Genomic DNA, 8654 nt, shown 5'->3' with positions numbered 1-8654 from the left:
ATCCCTGTCCCTCTTCTGATAAAAGGAGCTACAAAGCAGACCCAGCACCCACTGGTGGAACGGGCCCAGCAGGATGCAGGTCTCCAAATTCCACGTTGTTCAATCACAGCCTGTTTCCACTCACATACATGCTAAAGGTTGGATTCGTTTTGGCATGAGCGTAGGCTCCTATTCCAGCTCGAGGCTGGTTGCAAGCGAACACATAGGCATTTCCTCTCAATTGCCAGATCCTGTTCTCGTTAACATGTTGCCAAAGCATTAATCATATCTCAAATCCCGCATGCCCCTGAGCAGACTTTCCCTCCCAGCTGCCTCATCCCTATTCCTTGATAGACAGACTTTCATCTCTCTCCCACTCCTTACACATCCTTGATCTTTTCCAAGAGCTGCAGCCCCATCGGAGCGAGCAGGCTGGAAACAATGAGTGGTTTGCTGCCATCGAGCTGGCTTTTCTGCCTCCTCACTGGTTGCATAGCGGAGGCCACTCCAGTGCACTCAGCAAAGCACACAGAATCCATGCAATACCTACAGCTTTTCTGTAAGCAATTAACTGAAGAAGTCAGGTTTGGTTTTCTTAAACAAATTAGCCTTTTAGTATTGAGTTATACACACCGTTGAGAAAACAGAGAGTAAAGTAAATACGTTCTTGAAAAGCAACCCTTCTCCCATGCAGCCCCAGAGAGTAGTACTCACACATTTGCCCACTGCAAACAGATGGGCCATTTTCTTGTGTCTCTATTAGGTAATAGGCTCAAGCTGTGAACAAATAAAGCAGAAAACACCCAATATGCCAATGTGTTAATTTTGTCTTCCTGTAGGTGTCCCTGTCGATTGCAAAAATGAGTCAGGCCCAACTTTTTCATTTCTTATTTTTTGCTAACAGAGAAAAAGACAAGTTATAACCTTTTTCCTGGGCAAAATACATTCTGACCATTTTGCACAGTAACAGATATATAAAAGGTGTTGATTAAGCCACATGTGAGAAACAACAAAGCTAGTCCTAACAACCTGATAGTCTGTTTGTATATGTATTATCTTTTTAGAGAGCTGGATTCTCCTTTAAAGCATACATATCTATACATGTTCCTTACCAACCCTAAATTTAATGATATGCCCAAACCCACTTTCCCTAATGTGCATACGAATACACAGAGTATATATAATTGTCATTTGCATGGCCTTTCTTGCATGTGGTACTTGATGTACTTCACTGGGGTATATCTCAGGACAGAATCTGGCTCAGGTTGCACAGCCCTTAGTAACACGTGTGAATGGTCCATCATTGCTTTTATACACAAGACTGTTTCCATGCTTGCACTGGAACTGCCAGGAGGTTTCCATAGGGAACAAAATGGAAGATAACAACATCTAAAGAGATCTAGATATTGACTAAAACCAACAAAGATTCAATATAATTTTTTCCAAGGTACTTGGTATAAATCTGCAGTTTTTAATTATTTTGCCTAGAAAGTCTTCGTCCTTGCAGGGCTGAATTCTTCAGCCCAAGGAGAAGCAAGTGCTGAGTGCCACGGGGATTTGTGTACTTCCCAACACAAATCCAACAGTTCTTAATTCACTCAGGCCTATACCCAAGAGATATAAAGGTGCTTCTCTTTCTTTAAAGTCTAACCTGATTAGAGTCACTCCTGTGACTCTTAATTTACCACTATCAAACTACCTCTCCTATTGTTATAACCTTTCTTTCTTTCATGAAGGCTCTCTGGAAGCTTTTCACATACTTGTTAAATGCTCTTGGTCACAAAGCCTGCTAAAAGTTCCCTTGATCATGTCATTGCTATGGTGTAAAATTGAGTTACTTTTACAATGCATGCTGTACCCTGGCAAAGTGAAGCCTTTTCCCACAGTTAACAGAGGTGGAAGGCCTCAAAAATAAATGAATAAAGGAGGACCAAAAAAAAGTGAATTTTCATTAAAAGGAGGAAAAAACCTTTTTCTTGAAATGCAGGGAAGCCAAGCTTCTTTCTAGTGAATGTCATCCAGGCACACTATCTCACTTTTTCAAAAAAGAAATGGATTGACTTGCTGGGGCAAGGTGTTAATAATAGTGAAAAATAAAGTATTTGCAGCTTGCTTGATTTTTTTGGTGGTGGTTATAGACAATATCTTGTCTCCCAGAAAGTATCAAGAACATGAACAGCTTCTTTATTGCTGAAAATGGCTGTGGGATATTGCAGGGTTGCAGATCACAGTTAGTTCTCATCTTTATTTGTGTCATTTTTATAGAATTGGACATCAAATGAATGAGGCTATCCAAACCAGAAATAAGTATTAAAACTAGACAATACTCAGAGCACACTCCCCTTACCCCCAGAAGAAACCCTCCCACGCGTACATCCCTTCCTGGAAAAAAAGCCAGGCTTTGTTACTCCTGTTGTATCGTCTAAATAAAGGACTTTGATTAGCCCTGCTTATTCCAGATTCTCATTACACGTTTGTAACATGGTACAATAACAAGGCTTCATTGGCAATCCATTGCTTCATGCTGGAGATAGCAGTGCTCCTTGGAAGCCCAAGTCTCTCCTCAGGAGAGCTTGGTTGTGCTACACTGTCTACAAGGTATGAGATGCATGCAACAAAGCAGATGCACATGCTTAACATCTTTCTTGAGTTCAGTATGGTCCTCCAATGACCCTGTTGATCAACTACTTTACATAGTGTCAAAAACTTCATCTAATTTTCCTTTCCCCTGAGATTCTGGTACATGACCTGTTCATTGCTATTGTCTGTGAAACTCCTGTGCCTTCCTCTCACAGCTACAGTAGCTTCCTTCAGCTTCAGGTCTTCATGTTCTTCCCAGCACACTCAGTCCTCGAGCCAATGGACTGGGACCAGCGGGAGCTCATGGCCAGAGGTGCAGTGGTCATCCCCAAGGTCCTAGGTGGAGAGGGTCTAGATGCACCCATTCTTGTCTTTGGTAACTCAGACCCGGTCTCAGGTGCCCATGAGGTCCTAGTATGGTTCAAGACAGTCCCAAGTGTTTTCAGTGCCGCCTATTCTGTAAAAGGGGCTGTGCTGCCATGTCATAGGGTAATCATCTTCCACTAGTAGTTGTGCTCACAGGTATATATTCTGCTAAAAGCCGTGCTTTCATGGGAGCTTGTGTCCTGCCTAGCAGGGTGATTTCATTGTACTGTTTCCATGAAAGGTATTTGTGGGGAGCTGCTTCCACACTGGCAGCGCTGCTAGGATGCAGGCAGAGCGCATATGGGGAGATGTGACCTCTCTGTTGCTCAAAGGGATTCCCAGTTAACCAAGCAGCAAGAAGAACAATGGAAGCAGCACCCTTTTGACTTGCATCTTTCTTTTGCTTCCCTTGGATTTTCTAAGGCAGGCTGTGAATACTGAAGTGTCACCACTTGCACTTAAAGACTTAGCAGGTGATAGTGCGATGCTTGTTCACACCAATATGAGAGGAACCCCACAGCAGGAAGTCACCTCTTTCAGACCTCTTTAGAAATGTGTGATAATCTTATAGTGCATCAACACTTTCTCCCTCCCCTCTCTCCCAGCCTCTAATTTCTCTTAGACAAGGCTATGTTAGTCTCTACGTTTTGGTGCTGCTGCTGACATAGCTCTCCTTTCTCTAAATCTGCTCTGTTTCACACCTTACTATCCCATATTGTTGCATTATTCAGTGCTTTGGGGACAGGTTTATGTATTCAGTCTACACCTAGCCTGCTGTGTTGCACTCTTCATGATGCTTTTTTTCCACATGATTTGGAAAAGACAAATTTGGTGATAGATATGTAGGCCTTCTTATATTCTCTTCCTTTTTTTCTTCTTCACCTTCGTGCCTTGTTTTCTCTATAAGAGTTGGTCCATATTTAAATTTTGCACTTACGCATCACATTCCTCCTGTTCTTACTATGTTCAGAGCCAGCCAGATTTATTTTTTTTAAATGCAAACAGCATTTTTTTAACCAAGCACCCCAACTCTGAACAGTTTTCCAGAAAGGGAAAGCCCCAGGTTCAAGTCTCTCTATGAAATGAGTTAATGGCAATTTGAATGTGAATCCACATCCCATAGGAGCACGTTTACTGACAAAAGGGTGTTTGTTCTATGTATGTATCTGTTTCAATTACCAATCCACCAAGCAAACTTTGAAATATTGTTTTATCTTGATGTGCAATAAAGTTGAAGGATTTGAGAAGAATTTCCTGGCCAGCTCTAATTATATCACTGTAGTATCTGAGTATCTTTCAGAGGTTGATTAATTTGCTCGTGCAATCCTGCAAACAAGGCAGTAACACATCAACTTGCATTTAGAGTTGGGCAATAAAGACACAGAGGACAGGTTAAGCAATTTTCCCAAGGTCACACTTAAAATAGGAATGTGCTCCCCCACAAGACTCCCTCTCATGCCAGACTAATGCTTTATCTCCAAACTCATGATTTTTAGTTAAGTACCTAGCAATATTTATGCCATCACCTGATATCAGAGCACTGAGACTTACTGAACCTTTCATTAAAGCTGTGTACAAACACTAAATTCTCACAGCATCCATCCAGAGTAGTGGTCACTATTTTGTCTCCTCTGCAGGTTGTGACACTGGAGGGCATGTGGGAAAGATTACATGACCAAAATTGTGCTGAGAATCAGCAGGGAAAGTCCTGTCCTCATCCCCGTCCCCTCACATGTACACCCTGGGTTCCCTGTAGAGGACACCAGGTTCCCAAGCTGCTTTTCATTTGGTTTAAACATTGGATGCTAATACTTTTGTGTACCTTGTTAATCCTGGTGAAGATCAGCATTTCCCTCTTTAGTGCAGCTGAGGTGTGTTAAAACTCACTAGGATTTACACGCCACATGTGGGCCTCTCTTAAGAAGCTCAGCTGTAAAAATAATTCTCATCACACATTACAAAGTTGTCCGTGGTGTTAAACACTGCAGACATTTGGTGAAGTGTACTCCTGGACAGGACCAAGTAGTTGTTAAGCATGCTAAGAAACAGTTCTCTCATTCAGAGGCCACCAAAATGTTTTTTGAATAAGAACTCACTGGGTTTTCTTCACCCTTTCATCTTGTCAGGAAATCTCTGTGAACTTCCCTCCTCTCCATTTGCTTTCCTTCCCCTTTCTCTGCTGTCATTTACCAGCCGGGCTATTTTCTTCAAAGTACCCTCTAAATGTCACAACCACCAAACAACCACAGCAAATAATGGAAATGCCCTAGTAACCCTTCCCAAAGCACTTATATACCAACGCTGAATAATCTGCTCTGCTCTCATTCTTGGGAGCATATTTCACGGTAGTGGCAGAGGAAAGAGAACGGTTTTAAGATTTTGTTCCCTTTTCTCTTGGTTCTCTTTTGATGTAAGACAGCTCTACAAACACGAACTAGAAAAACCCGACAGCCCAAATCAGATGCCCCTCGGAAGGAGTATGCCAGCTAATACAGAATGAGGAACATTCCCATTTTGAGTGCTGTTGCTCATGCTTCAGCTTCACCGTGTCCCTCTGATTATAAGAAAATTACTTTAAAATCCTCAGAAACAAATAATCAGTAACAATAAAGGGCTTAGGTATAGTGAAGATGTGCACATGTCTGAACACAGGGTTTCACCTGGGAGATAGTCTGTAATACAGGATTTCAGGCAAAAATCCAACTCTTACTTCAGTTTTTAAAAAATGGGAGTTTTTCAAAGAGCTGTGAGAACTGTTCTTTTGCTGATTCTTTCTCATGTATTGAAAGACACTTGTTCAAATGGCCCACGATAACAGGCATTTTACTGTGTTAAAATGTTAAGATACCTTACTTGACTATCTTGGGATTTCTGTATAGATTTAGTCAGTGTTGGTTAAAGTTCTCATCTCCCAGATGATTTATTTCTATCTGTTTCTCTGATCACTGATAAATATGAATTTCATGGTATTTTCTATTCAAGGTGTGCCTGAAGCAGTATCCTCAAACAAGCTCCTACCCAAGATCAGAAAACAAATATTTAAGTCAGTGCTTAAGCTTTGAAGATGATTTTATTGCAGTCCCAACAAGACCTCTGGATCTAATCTAGATCAGGGCTTTGGTCACTGCCCCCTGTCTCTTTTACAGGGACAGAACAATACCGAATGTATTGTCTTTCTCACAATAGTTTTCCCTCCTTCCCTTCAGGCCTTTCACTGTACCTAATTTGCCTTACCCTACACAAGCAACACTGACCTTATCTTCTGTCACTAGAGAGACACTTCAAACCTAACCCGAGTTACTCACTCTGGTTTACAGATGAGGATTGAACAGAAGTGTTCAGTTCAGCTCTCAGAGGTGTGGGTTTAGCAACACACTTCTCTCTTCACACATAAGCTCCTTTTGAACTGCTTTGCATCTTTGCAACTTTGCATCTACAGAGAACAAGACAGAGGCACCGACAGTGCAAGCAAACCAAAGTCTAGCTGCTTCCCTGGACATGGCTGGAGTACACAAGTGAAGGAAATTCAAAAGAAAGATCCCCTCCACAAATTAAGCTACCTCTGCAATTAGATAATGAAGAGAAAAATTGCTTCTGGATCCCAGCTGTGAGGACTGATATAATCCTCCTGCCTGCAGACCTGTTTCCAGGTCTGCACTGGAAACTCCCCTCAGACCAGCTATGGCAGCCCGGAGTTGGAGAATGTTCCTTCTCTTAACCACTGTGATTTTTCCAGGAAAAGCCTTTGTTTGGGTACAACTAAATGAGTGGAAAGATCATCACTGATTCTGCTCAGAAAGTGAGCTGGATCAATACCGGACAGAGGACATGATGCCCAGTAGCTGGAGGGCTTGCCAACATGGTTTGGGGAATAATTACTCCAAGATTCCCTCTGAAGCACAGACAAAGCCTTGTTCTCCTCACTGTGCAGCCGCAGGAGCTATCTGCCTCCCTGACGCCACGTGGCAGTATATTCCTCTGGTTAATTAGAAGCAGCATAAGCAGGAGATGTTTGTACACCCAGTCAGCACCCTCTGTGTCTTACACAACTACGAAGGAGACAAATTAGTCTTGTGGTTGACGGCACTGGCCCGTCTTGCCAGAAATATGCTGCTGCAATATCCATGCTACCCATGTGCTGTAGCCCTTTGTCTCTCGTCAAGTTAGTGGCAAGGATGATCTGGGCATGTGTGGTGCATGGTACGACACGGTTCTCCTATCAGCTGTTGTTTCTGAACCCTTACACAAACAGTTACCAATGATAAGAGATCCTTTGTCCTCAGTGTATAAAAATAAGCAAACATTTATAAGTTTTAAATGCTCATCTCTGGCCTTTGCTGAAACAATGACAAAATGGTCAGTAGAGTTTGAAGGAAGGAGGCCCAAGCCCTTCATCAGAGGCCTCACCCACCCACCAACACTGACTCCTCCATTTTCATTGCAAGCTTCTTTGGCTGCACTTTTCACTCAACCATTAATATACTGAAGGTCATAATTTCCTAACCTGCCCTGTTGGTTTCCCTGTGGGATTTACAAGCTCGCTCCTCTGGTGATCTGATTTCCATGTGTATGAGATGAGGTGAGAGCATGGCCATTTCAAAGCCTCGGAAATGGACCTCCAGCACTGGGATGCTGAAGGAGGGCATGGGAATCAGCATGAGAATGTTATCCTAACACCTTGGCAAGAATGGGAGCCCTCACACAAATGTTTATTCAGAGACAGAGGGATGGCCTAGCTGGGCAGCATTTTATTTTTCACTCCTAGGAGTGTGAAAGGAGGACACATATAGAAATTTACAACTTGTAATTCCCCTCCTGAGACCTAAAAGATGCTACAAAGCCATGGAAAAACAAAAGGCTTTTAAGGTGAGGGAAGGAATTTGCTGCCAACAGTGAGCTTAAACCTGCAGCTTGTTCTTCGGACTGTGTTTGGACAAAATTCAGACAAAAAGTTGGTGTCAGTAGAAGATGGATCCAAAAAAGAGCAATAGGATTTTTACCCAGGCTGTGGCTTTCAGAGTCAAACAGGATCTTTCCTGTGTGTGGCTGGGAGCACTCAGCAGCCTGATACGATATGGCCGCAGAGCTGTGCAAGGGGTGAGATATCTAACAGGAGATCAGAAAATCTGGTCAGGTATTGAAAGTTACCATCTGCCTAGCAAAAGCTGTGACTACTTATCTGGTGCTCTTGAAAGAGCACATGGCATATTAATTAGCGTCAGACACTAATGAAAGGCTAGCCCAGTGATTACTGCTGAACCAAAGCAGTGGCTGCTCCTGCTGCTGCTCCTGGTGCAGGAGAATGCAGAGAAGGGTCTTGTGTTCGGGTCCAGCCTGAGCTGGCCTCAGCTGTGCCCTGGGAGCTGCCTTCAGCTTCCAGCAGGCCCTCTCTCATGTCTTCCATCTACAAGGAGAGAAGGGCACATAGCTTTTCACATGAACATATCACACCTTTCTTCTGGATGCGTACACACATGGGATATTCCTAAACGTTTTGTCCAACTTTAGGAGAGTTTTGAAAAAAAATACCCAAGCCTCTTCTGCCCCTACAACTTCTCTTAGGAGACCATCCTGTAAGTATATTTGACATACATAGAACAGCCAAATATAATTAGAACAAACTGTATCTAGACAGGCATATTTCAAACCCAGAAAGCTCATTAGATCTTTCTGACCTGAATACTTATGTGTCCTAAGCATCCTCGGCCATGGAACTTCAGCCTATTCCT

The sequence above is a fragment of the Athene noctua genome, chromosome 1, assembly GCF_965140245.1.
Source record: "Athene noctua chromosome 1, bAthNoc1.hap1.1, whole genome shotgun sequence".
NCBI classification, from domain to species: domain Eukaryota; kingdom Metazoa; phylum Chordata; class Aves; order Strigiformes; family Strigidae; genus Athene; species Athene noctua.
The sequence above is the reverse complement of the archived record's forward strand: the minus strand, read 5'-3'. Positions refer to the sequence as shown.